Below are 17,977 nucleotides of genomic sequence, written 5' to 3'. Positions count from 1 at the left end.
CTTCTGAGATGTTTCCTTCTAGACATTTAAGATTATGTGTGTGTGTGCGTGTGTGTGTGTGTGTGTGTGTGTGTGTGTGTGTGTGTGTGAATAAACCTTAATTACAAGTATACTTAATAAGTTTTACCATGAAATGTTTTCAAAGGTTTCATTTTTTTATATAAATATGATACTGTAATTCAAGTCAATTCTGTTGGCATTTAGCAATTTTGTACTTTGTCCATACTATAAAGAACTCTACACTGGGCGATCTTCAAATTAACTCTTGGCTCATGTTTTCATTTTCATAAGACAGATTCATAAGTATTAGAATTGAGTTATTTTAATGGATCATGGTTACAAAATGTTTTTTCAGAAAGTCATTCTTATTTTTGAGCCTAAGCAGTATATCTTAGTAGTTATTTTACTGCTTTCATTCAGCACCAAATAACGTCTATAAAAAAATTTTGTTCAATTTGGCTTTTAAATTTTTAACCATCATTTCTTTGATTATTCACAAGTAAGCATTTTTATTTACAGTGGATTGACTGTGGTATTACTTAATTGCTTGTTGGTGTCCTTGGACCATTTTTCTAATGAGTTGTTTATATTTTTACTGATTTGTAAGATTTTTCTCTAAAGACTTTCTCTCTGAAGGACATTTGTCCTTCACTTATTTCAAAATATTTTGGTTTTTTTGTCATTTATTTTAAAAATTTTGTTCAATGTTACAGTAAACTTGTTTCAAGAGATTATGGAGTTAGATCTATTAATTTTTTGGGAGGGGAATTATTTTCATTAGCCAATTAAGTCCCAAGTTTTGAATTCTATGAATATTTCAGTAAAATTGACAGGTGTGTTAGGTTGGAAATCATAATCTAGAACTTATGTATATTATAATATTAGTATAATTAATATTATTATATAACAACATATAGAATCTTTTTATGTAATCATGTATTATATAAAATGATGTATATAAGTTTTTAACATGTGTTCTACATGGAGACAATGGAACAAAATCAGTTATTATCAAAATAAATTCTTTTTGTATTACTGCACTAAAAAAGGTAAAAAAAAAGATTGGTAATCCAAAATGACAGTGCTTTCAAATTTGCAGTACATTTTAGGAAAAGGATGCAAAATGACAATCTCAACATAGGCCACCAGGCAACCTAGGGCCATCAGAGGCCAGATGCAGTATCATTTGTTTCTCCTCTGAAAGCTGTAGTTGGACACAATTCCTTTGAACACAGGGCACCAGGGAGCATAACAGAATCATGGTCAGATTTTTATTCACACTGATCAGAGGTCCTTGCCTTGAGGAATTTAGCAAAACAGCTCAAGCTAATTATTTCTAGATCTTTGGAAAGAACCCTCCTTGTACAATTATTGAAGCACTTAAATCTTATATGACTGACCCTAGAATTGGATTTTATAGTTGCATTTTGTACATTTAACTGGAACTCAGATAAGGATCAACTTCAATTTTATTTGCAGATCATGATTTTCTATTACTGTTGGGAATCACATGGTTCATGATGCATTCTTAATGTGTGTGTGAGTGTATATCTTAGGTCATTTATCAGGCAATCTCTTCTGTTTTATTGATCTCTTTATTCTCATGTTTCTATTTTCTCTCTTGAACATCTTTATTATATTAATGTTGTTGAGTATCTCTTGTGTGCTTTCTAGCCATTTGAATATCTTGTTTTGTGAGATGTCCCCTCAAGTCTTTCTTTTTCATCTCCATAACAGCATGATTAAATTAAATTAGCATGATTAAAAACATTTTCTTGAATAACAGAGTTTCTAAACATGAAAGAATATCAGTGGCTGTACCTTATAATCAATATTTGAAATTGAATGGACAGTTTTATCACCAGTCTTCTTTTTATTATAAACAATCCATTTATTGGCTCCATGAAGTCATGACTATTTCTTTGTCTGGCAATGAGTCCCAACTGCAATTAAAAAAAAAAAAAAAATCTTCCCTCATAACTGGAATAAGACCTGCATTGAAGTACAGCTCTGAGTAAAGAGTTGATACAAATCCAGAGTTGAGTTTTTGTTTTTTTAAAAACATGCCTTTTACAGACTACAAAGAAATAATTAATATTTTGGCTTTTTAAATTCCCACATGTTTAGAATGACAGTTCCCAAAGGTCCTCCTGTCACATAATTGTGAACATTCTTCTGGAGGGTAGATCCTGGGGTGGACCCTGAAGACTTTGGCCTCCACAGTCTGTACTGGTTTGAGAACAGGGACATCATCATCCAGAACATAGTAGTCATTATACATGTCACCTTCGCACAGATATGGCAATCTGGTGAAATCTTCAAAAGCTGACAAAACCAGCTTTTCTGAATACCTCAGGCAGGCTATTCACGTGTTCTTCCCAGTTGTCCCTTGATTTCCAAAATTTCTGATGATTTCTCTCACTTGCCACTGTTCTCCACATAGAAATGAAAGGGCAGGACCAGGGCAAGGATGACTCTGCCTCTAGTTGGCTCCAAGACACTTCTGATATCTTTTAACAAAGTGAAGGGCTGATCACAGCAGTCCCAACAAATTCAAGCAGCTGACGACTTCATACTGGAACCCTGTATTCTGCCATTCCTTGATTCTAAGCACTCTGTTTCTTCTTCTGAAGCTACCATATCATAGTTTCAGAGTTCAGTGGCATAGATTTCTTCAAAATGAGGGCTCATGATTTTTGTGACTTCTCCCTCTCCAGCACCTAAATCAAGAAGTCTGGGTTTTCCAGTCTGGATTAGCTTTAAGCAGTCTCTAAAACTGATCTGGTGAGAATACAAACATTGAACTTCTTCCTAGCAACCCACTGATAGATGTTCTAGACATAAACAGGCTGAAAACAGATGACACAAAAGAATGACATAATTGAATAAATACCCAGCCTGATTTCTTAATGTTATTGGGAAATCTGTGTTCCTTGATCAAGGTTACTGAACAGACAGCCTTGAGTGATTCACATAATTTCTCTCTGTTGCACACATACCACTCACTGGTTGTTTTCCTTTCTGCTGCCCATGGCCTCCCCCGGCCTGGGCCAATCGTCATGTTCACATACTGGGGGCAGGTGAGTGAGCTTCACAGTGTCCAAATCTTCCACGCCAGCCACACGGGCACTAGACTGCCCACCAATAGTCTCATCAGGGGCTGCGCTTGCTTGCTTAGATCATCACTGGCACTGGGATGAGGAGGAAGAAGTGCATGTACCACAGTGCATGTCAACTTTTTTCTTTTTCTTTCTTTTTTTTTTTTTTTAAATATTAAGTCATGGATTTAAATATAGTTGGCATGCTTCATTCTTTATTGATGCTCAGACTTATACCCTTTGTGACCTGTGGGAGACTCTTCATGTTGGCTCTGCATTTGATATGATCGGAGTTGATTTTTTTTTTTTTTCCCCTTATTTTCCTGTTTTCAGTTTTATTGATGTCTGCTCTTGTTATTCTGTTCTGCTTGTTTTAAGTTTATTTTGCTTTATAATTTTCAATTTTATTAAACTGGCTTGAAACTTGTCTCATTTTAAAGTTTTAATTAGTAAAAATTCATTGTATGCTAATGTGTATTAATGGGTTCACTGTGTATTTCCACACATGCATATGTTCTGCTTTGATATGCCCACTCTCCCTTCTCTGCATCCACCTCTGCCTTCCCTTTGATCTCCCTTCCAGTGCCTAACAGGCCCTTTTCTTTGTTTTTTCTTTTTTTTAATTTCCACCTTTAACAAAATATATGCAGTATTTTTCTCTGTCAGGCTTATTTTGCTTAACGTGGTGTCTTATAGTTCTGTCCATTTTTCTGCGAGTGATAGGGTTTTAGTCTTTGTAGCTCAGTAATACTCTATTGTGTGTGTGCATGTGTGTATGTATGTGTATATATATATGTATGCATATACACACCATTTTTTCTTTATTCATTCATCTTCTGACAGGCATCTAGGCTGATTCCATGCCTTGGCTATTGTAAATTGTGCAGCAGTAAACAAAGGTATGGAAATATCTCTTGTATACTGACATCATTTCCTTCAGATATATGTAGGGTTGGTATAGCATGATCATATGGTAGTTCTCCTTTTAGTTTTTGAGGAAACTCTATACTAACTTACATTCCCACCAACAGTAACATCCTTGCCATCATTTGTCTTTTGTTTATTTGCTTTTTTCAATAGCTTTTTTTTTTTTTTTTTTTTTTTTTTTTTTTTTGGTGCCAGGGATTAAGTCTGGGGTGCTTAACCACTGATCCATATCCCCAGCCCTTTTTATTTTTTATTATGAGACAGAGTCTCAGTAAATTGCTTAGGGCCTTATTAAATTGCCGAGGCTGACTTCAAACCTGTGATCCTCCTCCCTCAGCCTCCTGAGCCACTGGAATTACAGGCATGTGCCACAGTGCCTGGATTAGTATAGTTTTGATTTGCATTTCCCTGATGGCTAAATATGTCGGCTTTTTTTTGTTGTTGTTGTTCTTGTTTGTTTTTAATACGTTGGCCATTTGTACTTCCTCTTTTGTAAAGTGTCTATTTGAATCATTTGCCCATTTAATTGATTTTTTGTTGGTGGTGAGTTTTTTGAGATCTTTACATATTCTTTATTTTATGCTATCTTTTATTTTTTATTTCTATTTGTATTTTTATTTATACATGACAAAAGAATGTATTTTGACAGAATATACATACATACAGTATAGCTTATTCTATTCAGGTTCCCACTTTTGTGGTCATACATGATGTGGAGTTACCCTGGTTATACATACAAATACAAGGCTAGGAAAGTTATAACCAATTAATTCTACTGTCTTTCCTATTTCCCCTGCTCTGTCTCTTCCCTTGGTTTCCCTTTGTATAAGTCAGTGGACTTATTCTGTCCCTCCCCTCCTTCCCTTGTTGTGGTTAGCATCCACAAATCAGAGAGAACATTTGGCCTTCAGTTTTTTGGGATTGATTTATTTCACTTAGCATGATATTCTCCAGTTCCATCCATTTACTGGCAAATGCCATAATTTCATTCTTCTTTATGACCAAGTAATATTGCATTGTGTATATATATATACCACACTTTCTTTATCCATTCATCCATTTAAGGGCACCTAGGTTGTTTTCATATCTTAGCTATTGTGATTTGAGCTGTTATAAACATGGATGTGACTGCATCCCTGTAGTATGCTGATTTTAAGTCCTTTGGGTATAGACTGAGGAGTGGGATAGCTGGATCAAATGGTGGTTCCGTTCCAGGATTTTCTAAGGAATTTCAGTACTGCTTTCCATAGTGGTTGCACCAATTTGCAGTCCCACCAACAATGTATGAGAGTACCCCGTATCCTTGCCAACATTTATTGTTACTTGTATTCTTTATAACTGCCATTCTGACTGGAGTGAGATGGAATCTCAGTATAGTTTTAATTTGTATTTCTCTAATTGCTAGAGATGGTCAACATTTTTCATATATTTTTTGACCATTTGTATTTCTTCCTTTGAGAAGTGTCTGTTTAGTTCCTTTGCCTATTTGTTGATTGGGTTATTTTTCTGTTGTTGAGTTTTTGAGTTCTTTGTATATCCTGGAAATTAATGCCTTGTGTGAGTTACTGGTGTTGAAGATTTTCTCCTAATCTGTAGGATCTCTGTACATGTTCTTGATTGTATCCTTTACTGTGAAGAAGCTTTTCAGTTTGATACCATCCCATTTATTGATTCTTGATTTTACTTCTTGGCACTTTAGGAGTCTTGTTGAGGAATTTGGTTCCCAAGCCAACATGTTGGAGAGTTGAACCTACTTTTTCTTCTAGTAAGTGCAGGGTCTGTGGTCTGATGCCTAGGTCCTTGATCTACTTTTGTGCAGAGTGAGATATAGTGGTTCAAGTTCATTCTATTATATATGGATTTCCATTTTTCCTACATGATTTGTTGTTTTTCTCCAATATATGTTTATGGTGCCTTTGTCTAGGATGAGATAACTCAATTTATGTGGATGTGTCTCTCTTCTCTTCTGTTCCATTGGTCTTCATGTCTGTTTTGGTGTCATACCATGCTGTACCTCTGTAGTATAGTTTAAGGCATTCTCCATCACTTTTTGTGCTAAGGATTGCTTTGGTTATTCTGGGCCTCTTATTTTTCCAAATGAATTTCATGATTGCTTTTTCTATTTCTGTAAAGAACTTCATTAGGATCTTTATAGGAATTACATTAAATTTTTATATCTCTTTTGGTAGTATGGCCATTTTGATAATATTGATTCTGCCTATCTAGGAACATGGAAAATCTTTCCATTTTCTGAGGTCTTCAATTTCTTTCTTTAGTGTTCTGTAGTTTTCATTCTATAGGTCTTTCACCTCTTTCGTTAGATTGATTCCCAAATATTTTATTTTCTCAGAGGCTTTTGTAAAGGGGATAGTTTTCCAGATTTCTCTTTCAGCTGACATAGAAAAACAATTGATTTATTGATACTGATTTTAAACCCTGCTACTTTGCTGAATTTGTTTATAAGTTTTAGGAGCTTTATAAGTTTAGTAGAGCTTTTGGGTCTTCTAAATGTAGAATCATGTTGTTCTTTTCCTATTCACATCTGTTTAATTTCTTTCTTTTGTCTGATTACTCTAGGTTTTGAGGACTGTGTTGAATAGGAGTGGTGAGAGAGGGCATCCCTGCCTTATTCCAGTTTTTAGAGGGATTGCTTTCAGTTTTTCTCCATTTATAATGATGTTGGCCTTGGGTTTAATGTATATAGCTTTTACAATGTTGAGGTATGTTCCTCCTTTTCCTCGTTTTTTCTAGTGTTTTGAGCATGAATGAATACTCAAATGATTTTTCTGCATCTATTGAGATAATCATATGATTCTTGTCTTTAAGTGTATTGATGTGATGAGTTGTGTTTATTGATTTCCATATATTGAACCAACGTTGCATCCCTGGGATGACCCCATTTGATAATGATGCACTATGTTTAAATATATTTTTATATGCGATTCACCAGTATTTTATTGAATTTTCGCATCAATATTCTTCAGGGATATTGGTCTGAAGTTTTCTTTCCTGGATGAGTCTGTCTGGTTTGGGTATCAGGGTGATACTAGCTTTATAGAATGAGTTTGGAAGGGTTCCTTCCTTTTCTGTTTTCATGAAGTAATTTGAAGAGTATTGATGTAAGTTCTTCTTTGAAGGTCTTGTAGACCTTAGCTGAGAATCTGTCTGGTCCTGGGCTTTTCTTGGTTGGTAGGCTTTTGGTGGCATCTTCTATTTCATTGCTTGAAGTTGATCTAGTTGAGTGAATCATACGTCTCTAGAAATATGTCCGTGTTTTCAAGATTTTCTATTTTTTTGAAGTATAGATTTTCAAAATAGCTTCTAATTATGTTCTGTATTCCAATATTGTCTGTCATGGTATTTCCTTTTTCATCACAGATTTTAGTAATTTGAGTTTTCTACTCTTCATTAGTGTGGCTAAGCATTTACCAATTTTGTTTATTTTTTAAAAGAACCAACTTTTTGATTTGTCAAATTTTTTGAAATTTTTCTGTTTCAATTTCATTAATTTTGGCTCTAATATTTATTATTTTCTGCCTTCTGCTTTTTGTGCTGGTTTGTTCTTTTTTTAGGACTTTGAGATTTTAAATTTGGGTTATTTGGTGATTTTCTGTTCTTTTAATGAATGAGTTCAGTGTAATACATTTTTCCCTTAGAATTGTCTTCATAGTGTCCCAGAGATTTTGATATGTTGGTTTACTATTCTCATTTACCTCTATTTTTTATTTCATCCCTGATTTCTTCAGCTGTCCATTGACCATTCAATATTGTATCTCCAGGTGTTGAAGTAGCTTCTAGTTTTTATTTTATCATTGATTTTTAATTTCATTCTGTTATGATCTAATAGAATGTAATTTTCTTGTATTTGCTAAGAGTTGCTTTGTGGACTAAGATGTGGTGTATTTTAGAGAATGTTCCATGTGCTGAAAAGAAAATGTATTCATTGATGGATTAAATATTCTATATGTCTGTTAAGTATAAATTATTAATTGTATTTTTTAGTTCTATGACTTCTTTATTTAGTTTTTGATGAGAATATCTTTCTATTGGTGAGAGAGGTTTGTTGAAGTCACCCGGTATTATTGTGTTGTGTGTTCTGTTTGATTTTTGAGATTATGAAAGGTTGGTTTTATGTATGTAGATTCTCCATTGTTTGGGACGTAAGTGTTGAAGATATTTATGTTTGTTGATGTATATTTCCCTTAAGTTGTATAAAATGACTTTCTTTGTCCCTTCTGAATAATTTTGACTTGAAATCTACTCTATCAGATATGAGGATAGAAACCCCTACTTTTCTGCAAGATTCACGTGAATGTTATGTTTTTGTTTTGTTTGTGTTTTGATTGACTTTACTTCTAGTGTAGTTCCTTTGCTGGATTTCATTTTTATTTTTGAGGATATTTTGTAGTACAGGCTTTTTGTTTGTGAATTCTTTTAATTTTTGTTTATTGTGAAAGATTTTTATATCATTGTCAAATCTGAAGCTTAGTTTTGTAGGGTGTAATATTATTGACTGACATCCATTTTCTGTCAGAGCTTGGTAAATATTATTCCAAGATCTCCTAGCTTTAAGAGTCTGAGTTTCAGTTGAGATCAGAATTAGTGTTCTTCTAAATGTTACTTGAGTTTTCCCTTTGGCAGCTTTTAAAATTCTATCCTCATTCTGTATGTTAGGCATCTTCATAATAATATACCTTATTGTGGGTATTTGAATTGGGGTCCTGTAAGCTTCCAGTATTTGATTTTCCATTTCACTCTTAAGGTTTGGGAAATTTTCAGACACTTATTTCCTTGAAAAGATTATGCATTCCTTTGGTTTAAAATGTATCTCTGGGCCTTCATCTATCTCAATAAATCTTAAGTTTGGTCTTTCCATGTTGTCCCATATTTCTTGGAAGTTCTTTTCATGGCCTTTTCACATGTTTTCTGCATGCTCAGCTTTATTTTCAATGTGGTATAGTTTAGCTTCATTGACTGAGGTTGTGTCTTCCATGTGGTCTAGTCTGCGGGTGATATTTTCCAATGAATTTTTTATTTGATTTATTGATTCCTTCATTTCATGAATTTCTGTTTGTTTTTATTATTTTATTTTTATGTGGTGCTGAGGTTCAAACCCAGGGCCTCACAAGTACTAGGTGAGTACTCTACTACTGAGCCATAACCCCAGCCCTGGTTTTTTTGTTCGCTTTTGTTTTTCAGAATATCTTTCTCTTTACCGAAGTGATCTTTTGCTACCTGTATTTTCTCTCTTACATCTTCTTTTACCTCACAGATCAGTTTAACTATATACATTCTAAATTCCTTCTCTGACATTTCTTCCATTATGGTGTCAATGGATTCTGTTTCTGAAGTATTTTGATTTGTTGGAGACGATTTTCCCCTTGTTTTTTCATATTGTTTGTGTGTTTACCCATCTAACAGTTGATTTTGAAGCAGTAGGGTTTTAACCTTGTGGGTATATGGTGTCTGTGAAGGTTACTTATATCTCACAGTTTAGGGGGAGACAATAATCAATGCAAACAATTTATAGTATTAAATCAAACAGCTCTTGCAATGAAATCTACAGTGTTGGTTGTTACAATACTGAGAAATTATATGATCAGCTGTTCCTCATGGTAAAAATAGTAAGTTTACATAAGGGTTTACAATTTCATTTGGTGAACAGTAATGTAATGGAGATATATGCTGTGATGTCATGAGGGAGGAGGAACAAAAATACAAGTAAAAAATTAAAGAGTGGAAGAGAGAACATTAGAGGTTTGCTGTTAGAGGAAAAGAAAGTAAGTCAAGGGAAATCGATGTGAAAGAAAAAAGTAATAAAAATAAGAATAAGAAAAAAGAAAAGTTTTTAAAAATTAAAGGAATAAAATATACAAAAAAGTTTACAAGAATAAAATCAATATACACTATAACATATTCGTCTTAAAAGTATTAATCTTTGAATAATAAATCTTCAAAAAAAATGGTAGAAATGAGAAACAAAAAGGTAAATGAGTATGTATTGAGTATGACAGTGTTCTTTAAGAGGAAAGGAAGAAGGCATGGGGCAGTAGAAAAGGGTTTATAGATTCTAGAAGTGGATGGGGGTCTATGCAGAGGCCAGGAAGGAGGCATTTTTAAGAAGTGAAAACGAAACAATTATTAAATAAAAAAGAATAGAAGTGAAAGAGTTAAAGGAAGAGTGAGAAAGCAGTAGAAGTTGGCCTTTGGCAAGAAGAAAGAATTACGAACAAAGGTAAACAGTTGTAAAATAGTCAATAGAAAGTCAATCCAACTTTCAGTAGTCAATGACCTAACCTTCCAAAAAACAAAAGATTGGAAACAAAACATTAAAAATAATTATAATAATAAAAAAGAGCACGAAATAGGAAAAAAGAAAAAAAAATAGCTATCTTAAGGAAATGTGAAAAGCTAAACAAAAAACAGAAACAAATAAATATATGTACAAATGTGTAAGCGTCCATCATTTGTTAATCAGTACACATTCAAAAAAAATCAAAGCATAAGCAAAAACAAAATGGCAAAATAGTCAATGAAAGTTTTTTGCTTTTTTGTCTGCTGTTTGTGCAAAACTGCCTTCTGTTCCTCAAAGTCTCTTCTCGGTGGAATGGTTTTGAAGAGCTGTGGAAGATGCTGGCAGCTTGATTCCCTGAGTATTGTCTTTTGAGATCTGTGCAGAGTAGTTCAGTGAACCTCCCCCAGGAGGGGGTTTGGTGTACTGTTTCCCCAGGTGTTTTTATGAGGGGGTTTTCAGATGTACTTCTGGGTTTGTATCCCACTGCACTCCACAGGGCACCACCCATGGGAAGAGGGAGTTGATCCTTTACCAGTTCTGTTTTTTGGGGATACCAAGTGTCTTGGGGGGCTATTCAAGGGGGAGCTTTCTAGCACTAAACTTAGTCACTCTGTTCCATTTAGTTTCTCTCTGTCGCTGGTTCTGTGTGCTATTGGCTCCTGGGTAGGTGGAGTTGGGGAAGGGACATGGACTTTCTTTGACCTCCCTGATCTGTGATGCCCCCCAGGCAAAATGGCCTCAGTGCTGGAAAAATCTCTGGGCCAAATATTCTCCTGATTCATTAGGCTCACTTTAGATCTCCCTCTTGGTGTCTGCTGAATTCATGTGCTGGTTTTGGCCTAAAATTCTCAAATCTAAGCATTGGGTCTGAGTTGGTGCCACTTTTACATGGAGGTATTTAAGTCTATGCTCCCTGTGTGCAGCTGGCTGACTGTGCCTTTTTGCATACCCTTTATTTGCAAGAGTAGCCTCTGGATGCTCCCAGGGTGGTGTGTACCTCTGATCCTGGAGTTCCCCACACCAAAATATTTCAGCACTTATAGATCTTTTCAGGTCTTGGATATTTTTCTTCCCCTATTCCCGGGTCCCACCTGAAGTTCAGCTCCTATTGGAGTCCTGTCTAGGAAATCATTGCCTATGCCAAAATCCTAAAGTGTTTCCCCTGTGTTTTCTTGTAGTGGTTCCAAAGTTTCAGGTCTTGCATTAAGGTCTTTGAATTGATTTTTGTGCAGGGTGAGAGAGGGATGCCTAGTTTTATTCCTGTACAGTTTCCCCACCACCATTTGTTAAAGAGACTGTTCTTTTCCAATGTTGTTTTTTTGTTTGTTTTTGTTTGGCAGCTTTATCAAAAATCAGTTGACTGAAGATGTGTGGATTTTTTCTAGCTAGCTGTTCTATTCCATTGTTTTTCAGGTCTGTTTTTATGCCAGTACCATGCTGTTTTTGCTATTGTGGTTCTTTTAGAAGTTATGAAATCAGGTTTTGTGATATCTCCAGCATTGCCCTTTTTGGTTAGATTTGCTTTGCCTGTTTGGTGTCTTTTGTGTTTTCATATGAATTTTTAGGATTGCTTCGTCTTTTTCTGTTTCTGTGAAGAAAGTCATTGGTGTTTTGATGGGAATTGCACTGAATCTGTAGATTACTTTGGGTAGTATGACCATCTTAATAACAATTTTCCCAAATCATGAACATAAGAGGTTATTCATCTTCTAATCTCATCTTCAGTTTTTTTCAGTGCTTTGTGATTTTTTAATATAGAAGTATTTTATGTCCTTAGATGAGTTTATTCCTAGCCATCTTATTGAGTAACTCTTGTGAATGGGATTTCTTTCTTGACTTCCTTCTCAGTGAGTTAATTATTGATGTATAGAAAAGCTAATGAAGTTGTATGTTGATTTTGTAGTCTTCTACTTTATAGAATTTATCAATAAATATCTTTATCTCAATATAATGATGCACTTCAAGATCATAGAAAAACAAGAACCCACCAAACCCATACTTAATAGAGATGTCTCTGTTGTTTGTTTGTTTGTTTTAACATTGACACTTATTGCTATAAACTTTCCTGTTGGTACTGCTTTTGCTATGTCCCACAGATATCAGTATTTGTTGTGTCTTTATTTTTTTCAAGGAATTTTTAAATTTCCCCTGCAACTTCTTTTACAACTCATTGTTCACTGGTATGTTGTTCATTCTCCATGTGTTTGTATAATTTCTGCATTTTTTCTTGCTGTAGATTTCTAGTCTATGGTGAGTGGATAAAATGCAAGAAATCATGTCAGTTTTGGATTAATTAAGATTTGTGGCCTAATAGATGGTCTGTTTTGGAAAAAGTTTCATGTGCTGATGAAAAGAATATATATTCTGCAGGTAGTGGATGAAATATTCTGTAGATGTGTTTTAAATTCATTTGACCTATAATGTAATTAAAATCTGATTTTTTTGTTGATTTTTAGGGGAGGGTTTGGATCACCTATCTAGTGGTGAAAGTTGGATATTAAAGTCCCTCATTATTATATTTGGGCCTATGTCATCCTTCATGTCTAGTGGCTTTTGTTTTATGAAATTGGGTGCTCTGATGTTTGGTGCATGTATATTTAGAATTTATTTTCTTAATGTATTATTCCCTTGATCAGTATATGTAGTCTTTGCTTCTTCTAACTGATTTTGTTTTAAAGTCTGTTTTTGTTGAATTTAAGTTTAGCTACTTCTGCTTGCTTTTCGATTCTATTTGTTTGGAATATCTTTTTCTGTCCTTTCACTTTCAGTCTGTGTATTTCTTTGCAGGTGAGGTACATTTCTTCTATGCAACATATTGTTGGGTCTTGTTTTTTAATCCATATGGCCAGTCTGTATCTTTTTTTCCCCCATAGTTTTATTGAGATAAAATTGAAGTTCAATAAAGTGCACATATTTGAAGTATGCAATTTGATCAGTTTTGACATGTATGTAACCAGTCAATATACAAAGTGTTTCCATTACTTTTTTTATTTTAAACTATATAGACTGTGTTTCCTGCATGATTTATTACATTAGAAATCAATCACTTGAAGATTTATAGCAACCTACACCCACATCAACTATTTTAAAATGAGTTGGTGCACTTATAAATCTTTCTGAGGTCAAGGAAGAAACGACAAGAAAAGTAAATAAAAAGTGACTTGAACTAAGTGATAATAGAAGCTTAAAATATCAGGATCTCTGGAATGAAACAGTATTCAGATGAACATTTATAATGTAAAGTACTTGTATCAGAAAGAAACTAGAGTAACAATCAAATTATTTTTAAATTAAGTAATAGGAAGGAAAAAAGTAGAAAAAATATATAAAATAGAGAAGAAATACTACCACTAAAATTTGATAAAAATCAAGTCTAATCAAGAAAAAAGCAAGAACATAAAAATTAATATCAGCGGAAAGGGAGCTATGAAAATAACCGTACAGATGCTAAAAATATATTAAGGTAATATTATAATTGTAGGCCAACATATGTGATAGCTTACATAACATGGTCTATATTAGAGAGGGATCCATGTGCTGCTGAGAAGAAAGTGTATTCAATCATTAATGGATGAAATATTCTATATGTGTCTGCTAAGTCTAAATTATTGATTGTATTATTTAGTCCTATTCTTTCTTTGTTTAGTTTTTGTTTGAAAGATCTATCCAGTGGTGAGAGAGGTGTGTTAAAGTCATCCAGTATTATTGTGTTGTGGTCTGTTTGATTCTTGAAGTTGAGAAGGGTTTGTTTGATGTATGCAGATGCTCCATTGTTTGGGGCATAAATATTTACGATTGTTAAGTCTTATTGATATATGATTCCCTTAAGCAGCATGAAATGTCCTTCTTTGTCCCTTCTGGTTAACTTTGACTCGAAGTCCACTTTATCTGATATGAGGATAGAAACTCCTGTTTGTGTATGCAGTCCATGTGCATGATATGTTTTTTTCCCATCCTTTCCCCTTTAGTCTGTGGATGTCTTTGCTTATGAGGTGATTGTTTTGAAGGCAGCATATTGTTGGGTCATGTTTTTTAATCCAGTCTGCCAGTCTATACCTTTTGATTGGAGAGTTTATGCTATTAAGGTTCAAGGTCATTATTGAGCTATGACTTGTGTTCCTGGTCATTTTGGTTTATTTCTGGTTTTAATTTGAAATAGTTTCTCCTTTGATTAACTGTTCCTTTAATTAATCCCTCTCTTCTGGTTTTCACTTTTTTTTTTTTTTTTTAAATTTTATCTTCATAGAATATTTTGTTGAGAATATTCTGAAGTTCAGGCTTTGTGATTGCGAGTTTTTTTTATTTTTTTCATGGAAGTTTTAATTTCATCTTGAAATCTGAAGCTTAATTTTGCTGGATATAGGATTCTTGGTTGGCATCCTTTTTTTTTTTTTTTTTTCCCAGACCTTGGTATGTACTATCCCAGGACCTCCTAGCTTTGAGGGTCTGGAATGAGAATCAGCTGAGACCCATATTGGTTCCCCCCACATGTAATCTGATTTTTTCTCTCACAGCCTTTAAAATTTCTATATGCTAAGCATTTTCATTATAATGTGCCTTGATATGGGTTTGTTGTAATTTTGTACATTTGGTGTTCTATAAGCCTCTTGTATTTGATTTTCCATTTTATTCTTTAGATTTGGGAAATTTTCTAATAGTATTTTATTGAAAAGATTGTGACTTCCTTTGGTTTGTATCTCTGTGCCTTCACCTAACCCAATAAATTTTTAATTTGGTCCTTTCATGTTATCCCATAATTCTTAGAAGTTCTGTTCAGGGTTTCTTAACACCTTCTCTCTGTGGTCCACTTTGTTTAAGATTATGTATTTTGTCTTCATTGCCTGAGGTTCTGTCTTCTAAGTGGTCCAGTCTGTTGGTGAGGCTTTCTATTTTTTTTTTTTTTCTCTATTTATTGAAATGATCTTTTGCTAGCTGTATTGCTCTCTTACATTATTCTTTACTTTACAGATCATTTTAACTTTGTACATTTTAAACTCCTTTGACATTTCTTCCACCATGGTGTCAGATGGATTCTGTTACTGGAGTATCTTTGTTTGCTTGGGGTGATTTTTTTCCTTGCTTTTTCATGTTGTTTGTGATTCTGCCCACCTAACAGTATGGATCTGAGGCAGTAGTTTCTACCCTGTGGACCTGGAGTATCCCTGAAGGTTTCCCATACCACTGTTTAGGGGGAAACAAATAACAACAACCAACACAAACATTTTACAGCATTAAACCAAATAGTTCCTACTATGATGTCTATAGTGTTATCACAGTAAAAAGGAATGATATGATTAGTTATTGCCTATAATAAAAACAGCAAGTTTACAAAAAGGGTTTACATTTTCCAGTGGTGGACAGGGAGAGACAGAAGTGATACAGGATATGATGATGATTATGAGAGAGGAGGAGAGAAGACAGAAAAAAAAGATTAAAGGAAGAGTGAAAGAGAGAACAGTAGAGATTGGCTATTAGAAAAAGAAAAGAAGGAATCAAAGGAAACAGGAGAAAAATATATATAGCAAAAAATTTTTTTTAATTATAAATAAAAGAATACAAAATACAATTTAAATATATTAATCAAACATCCTAGTTCATATAAATCCATGTAAAATAAGTAGCTACAAAAATGCCAGCGATGAGAAGAAAAAAAATAGAAGACTATATAAATGTCCATGTACTATTAAGGTCACAATTAAACAGTGAAAAAGAATTTTAAAAAGAAAAGAGAAAAAATCTTGATGAAAAGTTAAAGAATTCTTTCCATTGGAGTTCAAAATATTGCTTTTCTTCTCAGCAGTTTAGGTGGGATCTTCTGGAGCATGATGTTCCACCATCTGGATTGCTGGAGTGAGAGATAATCCCATAGGTGGAGTTCCTGGAAGCAGGGTTTAGGCTTAGGCTGGTGCTATGACCAGCACAACCAAACTCTCGGGTCCAGCGAGGGGCGAAGAGGGATTGGAAAGTAAAGATTTGCAGACACAGATCTTGAAGATTAAGCTGGGATCAGTTGGAGCTCTGCTCTCTGATGGAGATGCACATCTAAAGAGTTACACCACCAATCTTTATTTAAATATGTCTCATTATCAGGTTAAAGACTATGCAACCATTATTCTTTGTATTCAGGAAAGTTACAGAAATGAGGACAGCCTATGTAACTTTTCATAGTTGCAATCCACAGTTGCAAAGTGCAATGTTAGGAGCTTTGTGTAGCTCTCAAGAAAGTCCATTTTTAAAAGTTACTATAAGGCAGTCAGGAACTGAAGAAGCACAGCTTTGTGGTTGTTTAGCACAAGAATTCCTTCCCAGTAGCTCTGTGCCTCAGATCAAGGTCAGAGCTGATAGGACTCTTGCACAGAGCCTCCTCATGCAGGACATTGCCACAGCAGCTAAGCATCCTGTACCATTGCACAGAAACATTCCCAGGCACCAGGCATGCCACAGCCATGAGGTCATCAGAGACCCCTGATCTCAGTCACTGCTCTCCCATCCTCTGTTACTGCTCCTAGCAGGCTGGCTCCAAGCTCTTTGCTGAAAGCCAATCAGTCTGGAGACTTTAAATCAGCACATCCCTAGTATCTATCACTGGCTGGTCCATGCTGGAGGACCTTACCCCAGGGATCTCCCCCAGATTCCATTCCTGTGGTAGGGGACCCAGTTCTTAGTTCCCTTCATCACCTGTAGATCCCACATTTCCTGGTGTTGGATTCAGTCTCCAAATAATTTCTTCTGCCTCCCACCCTTCCAAGTTCCTGGCCAGATGCACCTCTCCCAGCTTGTCCTGCAAAGCAGTGGGTTTGGAGGAGGAAGAGTAGAGCTGGGTAGGTTTCCACAACCATTTGTCCCCTGTGTAAACCTCTGTCCATGTTTGATTTTCTGTTACTCACTTAAGCACACTCTTATCTCATGCAGCATTTGTTTACTTGTCCTGTATTTTGGGCCAAACTCAGGTTTACCAGGAATCAGCCCCCTCAGCTGCTGACCACTCATACAGGGGCTGCAGAATGGTTTCTTTCTTTGTTCTCTGCTCACTGCCTGGAGAGATGGCAACTTCTTTCCCCACACGTGGATATTGTACAGCACATCTTTCAGGTTTTCCAGGCAGTGTCCTTGATCTCTGAATGCTCTGTACTCAGACATGTCTCAGGCCTCCCCAAAATGCAGGTTCCTTTATTCCCTTATCCCTCCACTATGCTCACAGAGGGACCTCTATGCAGCTTCTGTCCGGGCTGTGGCAGTGGCTGGGCCACTGGGGATTTCCTTATTTTATTATATTCAAACATCAGAGTCCCAGATGTACTTTGAATGTCCAGTTTTAAATTACATTAAAGTTCCCCTGCTGTTTTTATGTTGTTCACTCACCTTGCTGAGAAGCTACCTTTTGGTTGTCTTGGTTTCACTCCACAGAGCAGTCAGAAACATAACCTCCTCTATTCTGCCATCTTGAAAACCTCCACCAATCTATATCTTAATTGAGGAGTTAAGATCATCTCCATTCAGAATTATCATAAGAAAGATGTGCTTGTTCCTGTCATTTTGTTGACTTTTTAGAATTTTCTATGTATGTTTCTTATTCTCTTATTAATCTTTGAAGTTACTGTAATCTTTGATGGTTACTTGTATTGATTAATGCCCAGTTCTTTCCTATTTCTTAATT

General features: G+C 35.0%; 1 protein-coding gene and 1 pseudogene across 3 annotated transcripts in view; one reads left to right on the top strand and one right to left on the bottom strand.

Annotated features, from left to right (window-relative positions):
* The window catches only part of BMS1 (BMS1 ribosome biogenesis factor), a 61,934-nt gene that overhangs the window by 16,665 nt on the left and 27,292 nt on the right, over nucleotides 1–17,977 (top strand). The window lies entirely within an intron of this gene.
* LOC306659366 (protein-L-histidine N-pros-methyltransferase-like) lies at nucleotides 732–5,325 on the bottom strand (annotated as a pseudogene). Its single transcript has one exon. The product of its transcript is annotated as a protein-L-histidine N-pros-methyltransferase-like (transcript).

Source organism: Sciurus vulgaris (genome assembly GCF_902686455.1).
Source record: "Sciurus vulgaris genome assembly, chromosome: 4".
Lineage (NCBI taxonomy): Eukaryota > Metazoa > Chordata > Mammalia > Rodentia > Sciuridae > Sciurus > Sciurus vulgaris.
Note: the sequence above shows the minus strand (reverse complement) of the source record. Positions and strands in the feature narration are given on the sequence as shown.